This window comes from Haemaphysalis longicornis, unplaced genomic scaffold, assembly GCF_048455015.1.
Source record: "Haemaphysalis longicornis isolate Haplotype H1 unplaced genomic scaffold, Haemaphysalis longicornis Haplotype H1 scaffold_5, whole genome shotgun sequence".
Taxonomy (NCBI): Eukaryota; Metazoa; Arthropoda; class Arachnida; order Ixodida; family Ixodidae; genus Haemaphysalis; species Haemaphysalis longicornis.
In genome coordinates, this window is record NW_027526385.1 from 81,942,049 (window position 1) to 81,958,935 (window position 16,887).

At 49.0% G+C, this 16,887-nt stretch overlaps 1 protein-coding gene across 2 annotated transcripts in view; it reads left to right on the plus strand.

The window, feature by feature from the left end:
- LOC144138522 (uncharacterized) overlaps positions 1–16,887 on the plus strand; it is a 176,400-nt gene that overhangs the window by 50,695 nt on the left and 108,818 nt on the right. The window lies entirely within an intron of this gene.

Genomic DNA, 16,887 nt, shown 5'->3' on the forward strand with positions numbered 1-16,887 from the left:
TGCTGTGGAACAAGAGATGCTTACGTAAATCAAGCCAGTGGCACTGGCTGCCGCTAAAAAGATTCCTCTAAAAACTATCCCACGCGCAGTGAGTGAGTGGGTTGAAAGGGGAGCTGACGCTCTCTCCTTCGCGGTTCAACATCATGGCAAAGGTTTCGTATACCTCCCGTGAAGTTTTGTCACTCGAACGAAACTAAACTGCGGTCTCGTGGAAGGCAGCTTCACATTTGCACGTTTCTCGCTGTGCGGAAAGATTCCCTACCGCTCTGACTTGCTTGCGTGCGTATCGGTGTTCCCTGGTCCTGTCTTTGGGGCATCGGCCCAATTGGAGGATGTAGCAACGACCACAGGGCAATGGAATCTTCTAAACGGGCACCCCGTGATCAAGTCACAAATTTGCGCATGTGCCCAAACTGAGCACGAGGTCGCGGGTTCGATTCCCGGCCGCGGCGGCCGCTTTTCTGATGGAGGCGAAAAGCAAAAACGCCCGTGTGTACGAGATTTCGGCGCACGTTAAAGATCCCCAGGTGGTCAAAATTAATCCGGAGCCCTCCACTACGGCGCGCCTCATCGCCTGCGTTCCGTCGGCGCGTTAAACCCTACAATCAAACCTACAATATGACAATCAAACCTACAAACCTACAATATGCCCAAACCTTGCGCATTGGCTTGGAAGGGCTATCTATATCCCTCACATATCCCTCACCGATGCTGTACCAATTTGCCAGACACCAAGCTTTACTTAAGGTCATAAGGTGTGAGTACCTTCATATAAAATGAAGGAAGCTCACACGAACGCTTAAGACTTGAGGGTAGCGAAGCTGTACGCAACCTTCACGACCGTGGTTGCAGCCGATTTGCTTCTTCTTCGCTGCCGCAGCGACCTGTACTCCAATCTGTGTAGAACGCGCGCACTTAAACTAGGCGCCCGCAGGTGCAACGTGTGCCCTATCACGTGTTCTGTGTCGAGAAAGTGGCATGATTCCTCTCCCCACAGTCATAGCCGAGTGAGTAAGCCGTTTGGCTCTCGGGCACTAATTCACGGCCGTAGCCGAGCGGGTAAGACAACTGACTCTAATTCCGTTGATCTACCAGACACAGCTTCGAATACTTCCGGTGATTTCTTTTCTTTTATACTGTTATAATGAGTTTTGTGACACACCGGAATCAACGAATTGCTAAACACTTGAATTCGCTGTTAGAAGATCACTTGCATTTCCCCCGAATGGATGTTTTTCCAGCCATGCACTTGCGCAAAGCGGTAAAGGTGACCTGAAAAAGGGTCGGTGTACAGCACTCCATTGGGATACATGGGATCACATGGAGGCCTTTAATAAAAGGACGAATATATACAAGCACACACGCACACACACAAACTTGGTTCGGACAGCGCAAGATAGGGGCAGTCGGACGTTTACGGAAAGAGTCCCTCGTCCTGCAGTTGACATAAACACGATGATGATGGAATATTCGCATACGTCCTTTGTACAGTATACCAGGGCGCAACCTCAGTCGTACACCCCTCAGCAGGTATGCGCCGTAGGACTCTCCTATACATCGTGGGCGCGCGAACCTGAAGTCCGCGGTTCGATTCCCCCCAGCACGCGTGCGTGCGGCGTCGTTCGTCTTGTCCCGCTTCTCAGGCGTAGCCGGTCGGTCACACGATTAGGCGGCCGCCGCCGCCGTGTCCCTCTGCGCTCTCCGCGGGGGCAGCCGATGTTTTATGCATCCAGGTGACGTGCTGTGAGGGACAGCGGCGGGCTGGGGCCATTTTTAAAGCGAGTCGCCGCCGCCACGCGGGGCGCGGTGTACCGATCAGCGTGAGTGATTAGCAACTCATTCGAGTGGTGCGAGGCCGAACCCTGCGGGGTGTATTCGGCCGAACTGCGGCGCTTTTGTTCTCCAGAAAGCGCCGCCAGCGGTCGCCGGACCAGAAGAGCGATTTTCCGGAGCTCGATCGCCTTTGTCTCGTTACGGCTCTCGGGTTGGCCCTGCGGGTTGCGACGACTCTGCTCTCAGAACGCCGAAGCATTGGGACTCGACGGCAGTAGGTTTGGTTCTGTGTTTCGGTCGAGCTAATGAGGTGCGCCTAACTTGTACGTCCATTGCCTCTGCCAGTAGGAGCAGCGGTTAATAATGAAGGGGGCTAGGCGTTTCGTCTCGCCGTACCATTCGCAGTTTTGCATAAACTTCACATTTGGGTGCTCAGGTACAGCGGCCTGCTTGGCACTGAGGCTAATTTGCGCCAGCAGTCGCGGCCAGATTTCCTCCCTCTTGTTCGCCATTATTCGTAACCGCATTGTGTTCCGCGCCCCTCTTGGAGTGATCGGTCAGACCGCCAGAGCGCGGAATAGAGGGGTATTGATCGCGGTGGAAAAGTATAGGGTGAAACTTCCAAGGGAGCGCTGCCTTTAAGCTTGTTAGTGCTAGCTAACGCGCACGCACGCGCAGAGAGAGAGAGAGAGAGAGAGAGAGAGAGAGAGAGAGAGAGAGAGAGAGAGAGAGAGAGAGAGAGAGAGAGAGAAGCCAGCAGTCCAGAAAGCCAATGAAGGCATTGGGGAGAGAGTTGATGGTCCTTTAGGTTTATAGTATATTTATTGAAACGTTTGAGAGACAGCAAGTGGAGCAAAATGCCGGGCCATCTCCACTAACGTGAAACTAGGGTAGGGGCGAAGCAAGCAGTGTATAAGTGTATTCTTGGCGCCTGGGCGTTTCTGCCAACGGAAATGAAACGAAAAGTGGGGGGTACAGGCATGCAGCTTTGCTGTAAAATTCTCTTCCCTTTGAAGCACGAAGCTCTCTAGCGCGAGGCGTAAACGAGTGCCCCGGTGTTTTTTAGCGCACGTTACGAAGCGCCCAAGCGCGAGGCGTAGAGTTTACCGGTGTTTTAGTACCGTGACTACATGAGACGAACGACGATTACGACAACTACAGGAGACGCCAACATCCCCTAAGGGTCTTCGCCCCTAAAACATGCTCCCAGGTGGGACCCGAGCCCACGACCTCCGGAATCCCGGTCCGATACCATGTCAACTAGGCCTCAGGGCGGGGGGGGCGGGGGTAGGGGTAGCCAACGCCGTTCCGGCAACTCGGGGTGAAAGGGGTCTTTTTTTTTTTAACCCGGCGGCAAATTGTATGTACTACGTATTGCTTAAAAGTCGCATGCTTGGGCGAAGCGTCAATTGCGACATCGTTATGGTTCGGGCGTTTTGATGTCTGGCGGAGCCGGCGCACCTTTGATGTCGCTATCGGCGAAGAATCGCACTGACACTAATAATTGGGCGAATCGAACAGGAAAGTTACAGTAACTCGCTCTACAATCGCTGGCAGTCGCTACACCCCCTACGGCCGATTAGCGCGCCTTGTGCGTTTTCGTTCTGCTCGCGCTAAGGAAAAACCGTGTTCGCGAGTGGACGCGTGCATGATTGAGCCTTGCCCCGACCGCACCTTGGCGTCGGCGCACCCAGCTGTCCAACCCCGATTACCGGTCACACTTGAAGGCGTGAGCCAAATCTCCCGGAAGGCATGTTTATCGCGCTCAGACGGGGTGAAAACAAAATAAAAAGCTGCCGGCAACCGCCCCTTTTCGATGTGTGTATTTTTTTCCGTCTTGAAGATGCTTATTGCCGGAAGTGACTTTCGTGCGTGTGAGCGATCTTGGGTGTGTTCGAGTAAAGGGAGCGACGGTACCTGCCTCCTGTCGCTTCCGCCTACTTTAATGCGTAGCACCGCCAAAACCCGTATAGACTGGACGAAAGGCCTGCTTGTTGCATCATCGCGCGTAGTCTGCTGTTCTGACATGGCCACGTTTACAAGGACGTCACTGTGCGGTGGAGTAAGGCTTCGGGTGATAACATGGGTAGAGTAAAATTATAAGACGTTTACGTAAACGTGCGAATTTCGGTCTGCATGCGTGTCCGTCCGTCTTTTGCTTACCGCGTATCTGCTTCCATGGCTCATGCCTGTCGACCTTATTCAGCGCATAGGATGTCTCGGGCATTCTTGAGGCAAAATATAACTACATAATGGGGAGTACACGTTGGATTTGTTTTTACAATAGCTGATGAAAAACATCGGTTGATTTCTCTGTCATTGGAATCGGTAAAGCACGAAAGTGAAATGTGCAACGAAATTTCCAGCTGAGCATGATTTGCGGGTCGGTGGGTGTGCTTGGCGAGCGACGTCCTGCTGGCTGGCCGCTTCGGCAAAGGTGTACTGGCGTCATTTCCGTGACGGATATGACGTCAGTGAAATCTTGGTGTATCCCGGCATGAAACACGTTCGTGTTAACATATAAAACCCGAAAACAAAGAACGCTAAGTATAACGCACTCTCCTGTACTAAAGGTTGCTTCCCCGCAAGAAGACCGTGTGTGCAGGGGTGCACCCTTTACAGACCACTTGCTCCTTTGTACAGGCGTCACTTTTGTGACGGATATGACGTAAGCGAAATCTTCGTGTATCCGGGAGTAAGGCACCTTCGGGTTAAAAAGAAAGAGCGTGTTAAAAACGGTGTCGGCGAAAGGCGAGAGAGATGCTCGCCGTCCCAACAGATGGCGCGTGAGCAGTCCGAGCGCGGGAAAAATGAATTTAACAAAGCGTGAGGGGTGGGAGAGGAGACCGGAAAAGGAGTCACGTGACAGGGGCGGCAGAAGACTTACGTCTTTCGACGGCATTTGCGGCGAAGTGAGCATATACGCGGGAATTTTTTGAAAGTCACTTTACATGTCTACGAAGCGTCCGTTCGGTTGCTTCTGACTTCGGCTTAGCTAATAGGAATGACGCTTCCTAAGGTCTTGTGCGTGTGCGGGTTGGAGCTCTAGTTTTCGTGATCTGTAACATTGTCTTGCAGGCGACGAAGTGTACTATGCGGCAACATTTGTAAGGACACTTCTAATTTCGTGAGCATCTGTTGCCTGTTCGTATCCTGATAATTTATCTGCTTGCTTCACTTCTTGGAACATTCAGGCAGATGATTTAGAATTTTTTTAAGCGTTAAAGGGACAGACAACCGATTTTTGTCGCGTATATGTTCTCTAGCTCACATGAAAGCCAGCGTTTTATATAGCCCGGTAACCACAAGCAATTTCTAAACAAACTGGCGGAAATAATTTTAATTTGGCAGCAAACTTCCTGAAAACGGAAGGGTGGTGGTTCGTAGTGTCGAAACTTGGAACTACAATATGTGTCCCTGTCACGTGACCTGCAAACCTAGCAGCTACTGTAACTGCTGAAGCGTTTATTTACGTATTGAAAACCTTTTAACACAATTATTTGTATACGGTTAACTTGTATATGTATTTTTTAGCATTATTTTGAAATTTTTTTTAGACACGCCGCCCGCCGCCGCTGGGTTGCTCTCAGTGTGGCTAACTGAGCCTCCATGCCCAGAATCAACGGCAGCGTTCAGTAAACAGACCCAGTGAAGGAGCTTTGACGATTCTGCCTGAGGCAGAGACGTTTGTTCTGCCAAAATATTTTATTTCAGTTTCCAAACACGCCAACGGCAGCTTAAAAAAAAAAAAAAAAACGCCGCGCCCGGGGAGAATCGAACTTCCCGCCTCCACAACGTGAAGCCAGATTCTACCTATCGTCTATCCCAACAGATGGCGCATTCGTGCAAAATAGACTGTTGCATTAAGAAAACACATACAGGAACAAGAAAGCCTCCGATTCAAACTTTTTTAGCTAGGAACACGTTTTTAAATATCGGTTTTTATTTCGCACACAGACAAAAGTATGTTGCCGAGCTACTCTATGTCATGGTTGCCAACATTAGTTTTAGGAGGGACACATACGGTTCGTAGATAAAAAAATTCGATTTAAAAAGTTCTAGGGCGTTATCAGCAAAACCGTTTCTCGTCAAGGTGCTTTAAGTGATACCCTTTCATTTGGGATAGAGAATATATACTCGACAAAAATCGGTTGTCTGTCCCTTTAAAGGTCTCGCGCCGGGGAGTCCCTTTTCATATCTTTCGCTGCTCTGTTACGAAAAGCACGCGCTTCCAAACTCATCGTATGCATCTATCTTTAATTAAACCATCTTGCCGCCTTCCTTTATGACCCGTCTGGCATCGCATTCGGATGGTCTTCTATGTTCGGCCATTTTTCAGAGGTTTCGCTCGCTGAGAAAGTAAAAGAATGAACGCGTACGTCAGAACGTGGCTCAGTCGTCTGGCAGAAACGACGCAAAAAGCGCTTTCAGAAAAATAAGGAAAAATCCTAGAAAAATTTAAAAAAAAACAACTAGGAGATCTTTGCCTATGTTTTGGTTACGGTAAAATCTTCAGTGCTGCTTCTTCCCACGTCAGGAATTTTGCCAGCGAGCATTCCTCGGAAGCCCGTTCTTCCCACGCCGTGTCTCTTCCTCGTTTTCGTTTAAATGGCTCCAAAGAATGCCCCTCATTATAGTCGAGCTCACACGCGTGCTCCCGCCCAAACAACAGGAAAACAAAAACAGTCGAAGGAGAAGTAACCCCGGCGACAATTAAACACGCCAGCGCCGCAATTACATCCTCGGGAAGCTTGTAGCATTGCCTCCACCTGCGTTTTACTTTCATTTGTTTTACTCTCGACCACTCGGCGTGTCCCAAGGGACCTCATTTCGAAGCCTGCGGGCGTGATTTATGAGAGGTCCTAAGGGGAACGACGGTTCCTTGCACCACCACAAGAGCGACACAGTCGCCGCCACCCCGCCGCGGGCTGGCGACCGGCGTCGTGCTCGTCGGACTTTGAACGCGTTGCCCGCTGTGTCTTAGCGCCGCAAGGGATCGCACTCGCGTGCTCACAAGAAAGATTGGAGGAATAAGGGGTTAGAGGGAAGGGAGGGTTGTCAGGTCGTGGCGGCGCGGTGGGCTATCTGGCACGGGTCACCTGTCGTGTTGTTCTTGGGCGTCGTGCGAACGTTCGTGCGCGCTGTGGAGCGGGTCCTGGTAGAGGTGGCGGGGGTGCTAGCGCCACGCCGCTGGGTCAGCGTCGCTGGCCGCTCGCTGGCGCGAAATACAAAAGAGAGAAAAAAGGTGTCCGCTGTGTGCGTTTTCTCGCCTCGCCGTTCGTTTGCCCTTTTCGGTATCGCTGGGGGCGGAGGGTTGTTGACCTGTCTCAACGCACCATCGTGTCTGCGTCGGCTCGCCTTCCTGGACAATTTTTTTTCTTTTCTTTTCTGGCGCGCGGTCACGCTGCCCACTCACTGCCCGCCGCCGAAAGTGCGCCGTGACATACAGCCGGCGGCGAGGACGCTACGAAAACTAACCACCCTCCCGTCGGCCTCTTGGTTTCTGCAGGGGCTGCGAGGTGCTGAGACGTATGAACGCTACGGGGAACACAGTGGGGCCTCGCTAAAGTCCCTTCATCGGCTTTTAGGCCTCGCCACAGAGTGCTTTCAATCTAAGCACTCTTAGACTACGAGATTTGTCCGTCCGTAAAGCGAGACGCCATGCGCTTCGAAGGTACATCCCATATGGGGTACTAATAAAGGGCCCTTCAAGGGACTCAGCAACACTTGCGATAAACGCTTTCTTTCCTTCGCGTCTGGAAGCACTGCGAAAGCAGCGGTTATCGCCAGCAGGGAGCCGCACTGCGTGATTTGCTCGTCGCAGCAGATTCGCCTTCTGTTTCAGCTTTGCTTTTTAAGGTGGCTATCGAATGCGTTCACTGCTGCAGCCGAAGGAAAGCCGGCCAATAGCCGATACATCGCTCTAATGACGCAGTTAGAGCGGTCGAGGAACGCCAAGACCGAGAAAGAGGGAAAAATATTTCGACCAAGTTTCCAAGTTATCTGATAAGACATAGAGCAGTAATTTTTGGCTGAGGTGCGATCCCCTAATCGAAGAACTGGGTGTGTTAGGTGACTGCGTTCTGCAAGCATCTAGGATTTCGAAAAAAAAAGTTGAAAGAAGTGTTGCAGGGTCTCCTAAGAGTACGCGTGGAGATAGGCTTGTAGAAAGGATGCTTACGTTCTCTCTGGCAAATCTAAGTCGGGAGTTTGTAGTACATAATTTCTTTTCCATTGAAGCCGCTGCAGGTGCGTAGTGGCAAAATTGTGCGGCTGAGCGCAAGTTTGCGGTCGCTAGTTGGGTTGCCGCCCGTGTAGCCTGTCCTTATGTTGGATATGGCAAGTATAAACGCCCGCCGTTTTCGCGAGATGGTTCCTCGCGATAGAGAACACCCCCCAATGGAGATATAAATGACTCAAGCGCTCTCGCCTACGACGCGTCTCGTAGCACGGAGGAAAATTTATATAAAGCTTATATAAAGTCTCGATTATACTCGTTACTTTTCCCATGCGGGATCTCGACTGCGATAAGAACTGTCACACGCGTTATCTCTTTAGTAACGCGACAGTGTCGACGTTATTGCTGCATCTATGAAAGACGGCTTCTTTTTTTTTTAGCCGGTGTATGCATTTCGACTCGAATCGGAGTCACGTTAGTTCTAGGACTCAGTTGACGATTCAGTCAAAATTAAACTGCTTCACCTTTCATGTACGTGGAACAGCTAACCATTGTCCAACTCCACTGGCACGGCAGGACACCTGGGAGAAATGCAGGTAATGCAGAAATGCAGGACGGGGAAAGCTCAATTGTCTAAGCTGCGGGTTCCACTGTCAGCGGGGAATAGAACACAAGAACCGTAATGTTGAAGGGGAGAAGACATCTTAGGCGTTTTTTTTTTTTTTTCGAAATGAGCTAGATACACATAACTTGAATTTGAGAAACAAGCGGAGGTTTGTTACCGGACCTAAATGCAACGCCGTCAAAGCTATTATATTGTCACGTGGCCAAAGACGACGCAGTGTCTTCAAGGAAAACAAGTTTATTGGAGAGAACTTGTGCTCCCTTAACAACTCAAAGAATACACAGGCGGCGAAGCTGCAGTCAACGAAGTGACATGCGAAGGCGAGCGTCGACGATTCGAATGCCGGGGGCATCTGCTCTGCGGGAATTTATCACTCGGCGCGAGGGTTTCTGGAATAGTCGAATTGTATCCAGAACACTGTAGATCAACGAAGATTATTCTAGGCTGTTCACATTAGTTCGGAACGCTCTCCCTATCAGAAGGGATAACACATGCGGCGCAGAAGGAACGGAACACGCGCGCTTCCCTTGGCACGCAGACAACACCGATAACATAGATCGGCGCAGCCGGGCGGCAAAAGCAAAACACAAATAAACAAGCCAATGCATGGTTCGCGGCAATATGATATATTTTACATATTAGCTAGGGGATGGTTATGGCCACGAGTAATTAAAAATTATACCGTGAATTTGAGAAATATTGAGGTGATAGGTTTGGATCTGACTCATATTGAATTGAAACACTCAAGTTGATGCGGCATTCTTATGAAAACGTTATTTTAATTCACTTTCAAGCACGGTGCTATTGATTTTTGGTTGCAAAGACATTAAAAATATCCAGCAGTGCTACAGTAACAGTAGAACTATACATGGAGAGCAGCTGAGTCCTCTTAAATTGGCACCATTAGCACCTCTTTTCGAATTCTTCTTTACGATAACTTTTTTGGGGGTGCACGCCTGAAGGCACTCACGAAGGAAGCAAGCTTTTCATTGTTGTGCCATGAATTTCCTAAATGTTTCACCAGAAGGCTGCTCATATCTTCTTCATTTTTATCAAGTGGTTCATACTCTCAGAGAGAGAAAGAGAGAGAGAGAGAGAGAGAGAGGTTTACCAGGGCATGTAAGCGACGGGTATTTCGTTAAGTAGTATAAAATGGAAAATATGTGAGTAAAAAAAATGAATAGAACCAGAGTTATTTCGTAGGGACAGGTTAGACGAAAAAAAGTCAGTTTCACATCTCTAATTAGTTTCATTTATTTCACTTTTTCTTTCGTTGACTTCGTCGTTGACATATGGGCACGGATCTTTCGCCGATCTCTATATAATTGCCGTCTGAATTAATAATAGCCCACCTCCGAAAAGCAAAAAAAAAAAAGGAAATTCCGAAAACACACACGAAACACTCTGAACAGTCAAGCCAAGAAGCAAACTCGCATTGGGCAAATGGATTTGGTTTATTTTGATCCGTGAAACAGCAGGATCTGGCTCATTTTATGTACAAACCACGATCTGCGTACTAGTTTTCAGTGCTTTATCTCAACAATTTTCTTGCCACCCCTTTTTTATGGGAAATTTGCCGATTTTTTTTTTTTTGTCACATCAGTTCTACCCGGCTTAGTTTCGGTTTCTGGATCTGGCCACCCCCCCCCCCCCCCCCCCCCCCCCTCCCCCCCCCTTCCAAAAAAAAACCTTCTCTTGGAGGCGACCTAAAAACTTGGCGTCGCCGTGCCTACTCACTGCATTTTCTGCTTCCTAATTATTTTTACATCGACGCCATGCCACCACTAGAAGCTTGCATTTATCGCAGCGAACTCTACGTCGTTCAGATGCATAATTTGCGTCACTGGCGCTCGTACGTTTCTCGCCATTACGTGTTCCTGAGCGCACAAAGCCAGGCCTGTTAACGGCAGTGCAACCAACCGTTTGTGTGACGTCTCTGCGCCTACAATATACACAACAATCGCCCGACTGTGTACAGGCGCGAAGACGAGAAGCCAACTGGGAGTGCTGAGCGCGATTGCGGGGCTTTGCGTTGCATCCGGTGTATTGTATTTTCCATGGGGGAGGTGGGGAAGGGGAGGGGGGGCGATCGGATTTGGAGTTCGCCATGGAGGAGTTCGCGTTTCTCCTTCAAGCGCACATGCGTGCGCCGGGTGGGGTCCTAACAAACGACGATCCAATCCGCGTCGATTATGACTCTGTCTTCCGTTAGTTAAGACGCTTCGGGCTGTATGGTCGTGTTCAGACTGTTGCCGCAACTGTCGTAATAACTTTCGAGGATGACGCCATTTGATGTCTCAGCGAACCGAAATGAGTGACATGCCGGTTTTTTTTTTTTACGTCCATAGATCACGATATGGCTTTTGCGTGGGTAGTCTGAACATAGCCTTACTGCGTAATCAAGCACTTTTTAACGATATACAGGCTGCGCCCTTATGCCATGACGAACAGCATCAATGCGCGTATGTTTTACTGGATTTCAAAGATGAGTCCGAAAAAATAAAACATAAAAGTATGAAAGCGCAATTAACAAAAACAAATACAGTAAGCCTTGTTGCTACCAATGCGCTTTTTTCAAATTCTTGGTTTTTTTTTTAACTTTCTTTATGGCCCCCAGAGCAACTTCTCGCTTTTAACGAAGTATCGCTTGTAATGAACCCAGTTTTTCTGTCGCCAGGACTTCGTTGTAGCAATGGTTTAACTGTGTTTTGTCGACCCGTTCGTTTTTTTAACGATTTTTGTTTGAAGGTTACGTTTCCAGTTAGTTTTTTTGTTGCTTCTTGTAGTTATTTCTACTGTCGACTCTATTAGTCGCGAATATAATCGGGGCCCTCTAACCTCGATTGCGAAATAATACGTGTGAAGCCTACCGGGCTGCTTTTAAAGGGACCCTGCAACACTTGCCATCGACTACTAGTAATGTATTTTGGGATAAAGTCTATTGTCCCAGAAATCTCCTAACGCAAGAATTATGAAAATCGGTTCACAATTAACGAAACTACGCGCGATGAGAAATCGCGCATAATCGTTCCCTCAACTCGTCCGCGACAGCGCGACGAAAGCTGCGCGCTCTCTCCCGGAGAGGGGGGCGGCTCGCGGCGTTCTCTTCGGCGGCCTTCGATATATCACATGCCGGGTAGTTTTCTCCTTTTCTCCGCAACGCGGAGGGGCCTATTTTCGGTCTGGTGCCACAAAAAAGCAGGCATGGGTGCCTGCTCGCAAGTGCGCGCTCGGACTGGTAGGGCGTTTTTGAAGCAATAAACGTTTGTAGTCGAGTGGTCCCGTTGAAAGGGAAGTATTGAGCTCATCACTCAAAATCTGCGCGCACTCAAAACACAAAAGAAACGGCAAAACTGTGCCTACAGGTTCAGGCATAGAAGAGGTTCGTACACAGCGATGACGACGACGGAAATGGGAGAATCTAGCCGCGAAGTTGACCAGTGACAGCCGATCGGGCAGCCATGGCCTATGTGACGTCCCTTAGGCCATGCATAACGAGGACAACTGAAGAGAGAGCGGTTGGTTTTTCCGCGTCTTTCACATCGATTTGCGCGCTCACCGCTTCACGTGCACGTGTAATATTTGGCTCAGGTATTCCTGGCAGTGTAATCTAAACGTCGCGCAGGTTTACTTGCACTGCTCAAAGAGTGTTGCAGGGTCCCTTTAACTGTTTGGCAGTGAAGAACCACTATACACTAACAACTTAGGTGCTTTCTCTGCGAAAGCGTCGGGGTGAGGAGCTGCGAAGACTGCGGTGTCTGTTTCGGAATGCAGACCGCCGATTATCTGTAATGGCAACCAAGGGGAATTGTGCCGGTCTTTCTTTTTTTCTTCTTCGTAAGTTGTCGGAACTTCACGAAACAGTAACCGTTTCTGGGTGGGAACTGTACATATTCTCGACAAACGGAGCATGTTCCGCCCGGTAAATTTTTTCCGGTAAATTGATGAAATTTTACGGGACATTTCCTGTTATGGACAAAAACGAGATTTTCCCGCTACACCGCCGAATGGGACGTGTTCCGTACATTTTTTCCCGTAAATTGATGGAATGTTACGGTACATCTCCTGTTGCGAAAAAATAAAGTGAAACATTTTTTGCAAGGCCTGTGAACAGGACATCTTCCATTAAATCTTTCTCTTAAATTCACAGCTTTGCCTTCCGCTGACGTTCCTGCGGGTGCTGAGCTTCTCGTTGTGGCTTCCTGCGTGCCGCGCTCGGACATTTGGTCTCCGAACAATAAATAATGCTTAAAACAAAGACAGTAAGGTCCCTTCGGATACGCCCAACGGATGTGCAACCGTTGGTGCGGAGGGCCCTCTATTAACAGCATTGTCTGGCGATGTTGAGTGACGTGTCCGCTCCAGTAGTTCGCGGGGTCTGACTGTGAACGCCCGAAGGTGAACGTCCCGCGGCGACCATTTCGACCCTATAGCTCCACACGGACCTCTTTGCGGGCTTAGTAAAGCCACAAAAAAATTCCCCAGGGCACTTAGTCTTGCTTACGTGCTCCGCCCAGCTGCCGCAGTATCAGAGTTCTCCGTGATTGGCGTGCACTTGTTCTACTCACGCGCCGTCAAGCGATCTGTCACGTGAGATGACGACAGTGCCGTATGAACTAGGGTAACTCTAGCGCTGCCACTCCAACAGTAACGCACGCGAATCCTACGCTAGATACCGGGCTCCGTTCCCGGACAAACTCTCAGGTGTTCTTTTTTTTTTTTTTTTTTTACTTTTTGTAGTGGTGGGCGTTTTCTGCACTGGGCAACAGCAACTCCGGTTTTTCCCACAATAGGGCACTTAAAGGAGCTACGCAACGCTTCCGACAAACGCTTTCACTTTTTCCTTCGCGTCTGCAGCACTGCGAAAGGTATACTGCTAGCGCGGGCACGGAGCGGTACTGCCTGCTTCGCTCGTCGCAGCCGATACGCCTTCTGTTTCTGCTTTGATTTTGGGGTTTTCTTTTTAAAGTGGCTTTCGAATGCGTTCATTGCTGCAACTAAAGAAAAGCCACTCAGTAGCCGCTACACCACTGTAATGACGTGATTCGAGCGCTCGAAGAACGCCAAGACCGGAGAGAAAGAAAAACCTTTTGATCAAGTTTCTACGTTATCTGATGGGCACAGAGCAGTAATTTCTGGCTGAGGTACTTTGCAACCCACTAACATAAGTACTGGATGTGTTTGTTGACTACTTTCTGCTAGCATTTAACATTTCGAAAAAAAAAGTTAAGAAAGATGTTTCAGGGTCCCTTTAATAGCGGAGTTTTATTGTAAACACGGCGATGGGATGATTAACGAAAGCTGCTATACGCATCAACTGCCCGTAGCACAATCGCCCCAAGAAATTACGTGAAAACGCACGATTTTTGTGCCATGGAGTTGCTCCCGAAATGATGTGCCTGTCGAATTGTGTATGTCTCATGATTAATTCTGAATATCAGAGATGCCTTAGGGGTCGTTCAAGGATGCATGTACCGTATTTTGGCACGTATAACCCGCACCAAGAATGCGAAAGTTTCAGTGGCAAAGTAGGCGCGCGGATAATACGCGACGTTTTTCTTTTAGTGCAGCTTCACTGCAGTGCGCGTTGTGCCGTGAAGCTCCTACGCAGTAACACTGACTAAGCCTTCCATGGCAGCGATTGCGCAAAACCTACAGGGACAAGGAAGAAAAAACAAGGACGAGCGCACTCTAACAACTGAATTTTATATTACTGAATTGTCACTTTCGCCTTGCAGCCAGTGTATTCTACTTTCTAAATATACGATTTTTCTATCTACATAGAATGTGATGTGTTGCTTGATCAGTAGCTTTGGTGCAGCCTTTCCTCTATCTGTTGTGCGGGCAATACGCGAGGATTCTTTTTTCTTTTCCCGGCGGGCTGAAAGTGGGGGGTGCGGATTATATCCGCGAAAATACGGTATGCGCCTAACTGCGCGAATATTTTTGGGTGTGACGGGTTACTTGCTTCGCTTAATTCTCTCTAGGGGAGCCTTCTAAGGTATAAAAAGCACAGTGTGTGCTTTTGAAGCGTTGTTAGCAAGTCGTGAAAGCTGGCTTCTTCACCGCGGCCAGAATATCTGAACACTTTGGGATCTTGCCACGGTAGGAGAGGAAAAGGGGACAACTACTTTTTATTGTCACATGTTGACGTCGCGTAGGTCCTCGTCGCACAGCCAGGAAGACGGGACTGGCGCCTGATCATTTTGTTGTTTTAGCTGGATCAGGCGGACAAAGGATCCCTTGAAACACGAAACTGTCGCTGAGCTTTCCGCTCGCTGTCACCGACGCCCGGTGCACGGGCGTGGGGGTCGTGTTACAGGAAAAAGTCGGGACGCGCTTGTAGCAGACGTCAAAACCCACCACATTAGACAGTTTTAACAGAGTCCTTCATGTACGTGGAAGCTCCACGTACGTATACTTACTTTCACGGGCGACTATAGTGTGCTTGCTCAGGACGCAGAGGACCCACGTGAGGGTAACGGACGTACAGCCTCCCAAATTTTTAATGATATAGCGGGAGCGACGACCGACCGACATATCAGCGCCTTATTACGGTGTTCAGCAGCGAAATAGTCGAGAGTACGCGCATGCACGCTATCATAGGGCTATCTGCTGCATGAGTGTCGTCTACTACGCTGTTTCCTTAGGAGTGGTGCACCCCCTGCCACTGCATCTGTATGACCTTGTGCCCCACCCTGCTCAGCTACCTTTGGCGGTAGCGAAACGGCCTTGCAAGATAAGAAAAACAGGGGGTGTGTTGGTCTGAGAAGAACAGCGGAGCAGACGACGCTCCCACAGCAGATAGTTTTATGCGGGTGCGCGTACCGCGTACCCTCGCCTATTTTGCCGGAGAACACCGTGATAATGCGCTGGCATGCCGATCGGTCGTCGCTCCCGCTATATTATTAAAATTTTGGGAGGCTGTACGTGTGATTCTCATTTTTACGTTGCGTCCTTTACGTTGCTCCCGACTACGTAGAGTTGACCAACATGGCGGCGTTCTGCCCTCCCACTTCGCAGCGAAAACAGCTTCGTCGCTAATCCCCCGGTGCGATATCCTGTTGTAAGCTGTTGATTTATAACCTTCAATTTGCCCATTCTTACCCTCGCCTGAATTTTAAACCGACAAACAGCTTTCGTTTTTCAGACACAGGAGCGATTTTTCAGCTGTTCAGCCTGACCAAGTGGCGTTTGTCGTCGTCATAGCAACGGGCTCGCGAGATCACGAGTGGCTACAGTAGTATCCGTGTCTGTTAGTAGATGGCGCTAGGAGTAATGCGCGGGGAGAGAGAGTGCGTGCATCCAAACGCCCTGCGTGCGGAGTGCGTCGCGTACGTGTAACTGAAAAGGGTTTCAAACTACATGGGCGTGCACGGGTTACGTATGTTTTTCACAGTTGCATACGTGAACGCTGTACAGAAGTGAAACAAACTCTATTGGAGCCCAACGTGCCGCGGCGAATAACAGGATAGTACGTGCGGAATTCGCGCAAGTATCGGTTAGCAGTAGACGTTTGCTGCAGCGGGAATGCGGTTTATTAAAGGAGCCATGAAGAGAAAATACAACTTCGTTAAATTTGAAAGATCTAGGATTCAGTATCTCACTCAGCTCCCTTACAGCCACAAAAGATGTTTTTAACGAAAAAAAAAGCAAGAAGCATTTAAAAACTTTCAAATTTGGCGCCACAGTGACGTGTTATGAGCAAGAATGACGTCACACGGGCCAACAATAAAACATAATTTTCAGTGCGTTAACTGCACTTTAGCATTCAAGTGATGCGGTCAAATGGAACTAGAGGCCCCATTACAGACGTCCAGTCATGTGTCTTCGCGACAGGTCAATTAGGCGGCCGCCAATCGCACAAACAAGGTTCCGTGACGTCATAGAGAAGTTGCGGGAAATTGGCTAGGGGGTCGCGACTGCTTCACACGTTTTCTTTAATATCTCCGTTATTTGTTCGAAGATTGCGATGGTATCGGTATCATTGTTATCGGGACTAAGCAGTCTTTCTAATAAACCCAACTTGTATTTTGTCTTCATGGCTCCTTTAAAGGGACCGTGAAGAACAAATACAACTTTTTCCAGTTAGAAAGAAGTATAGCCTTTGGTAACTCGCTCAGTTCCATTGCAGACGAAAGACATTTTATGTAATCGAACAAACGCGAAAAAAATTTTGAAAAGTTTTCAAGTTTCGCCGCACAGGGACCTAATAGGGTCAGGGGGGACGCAAAAGGAGCCAGAACTAAAAGCGGAAAGGTAATTGCGTTAACTGCGCTTCAGCATAAGTGGCACGGTCAAGTGGAAGTGG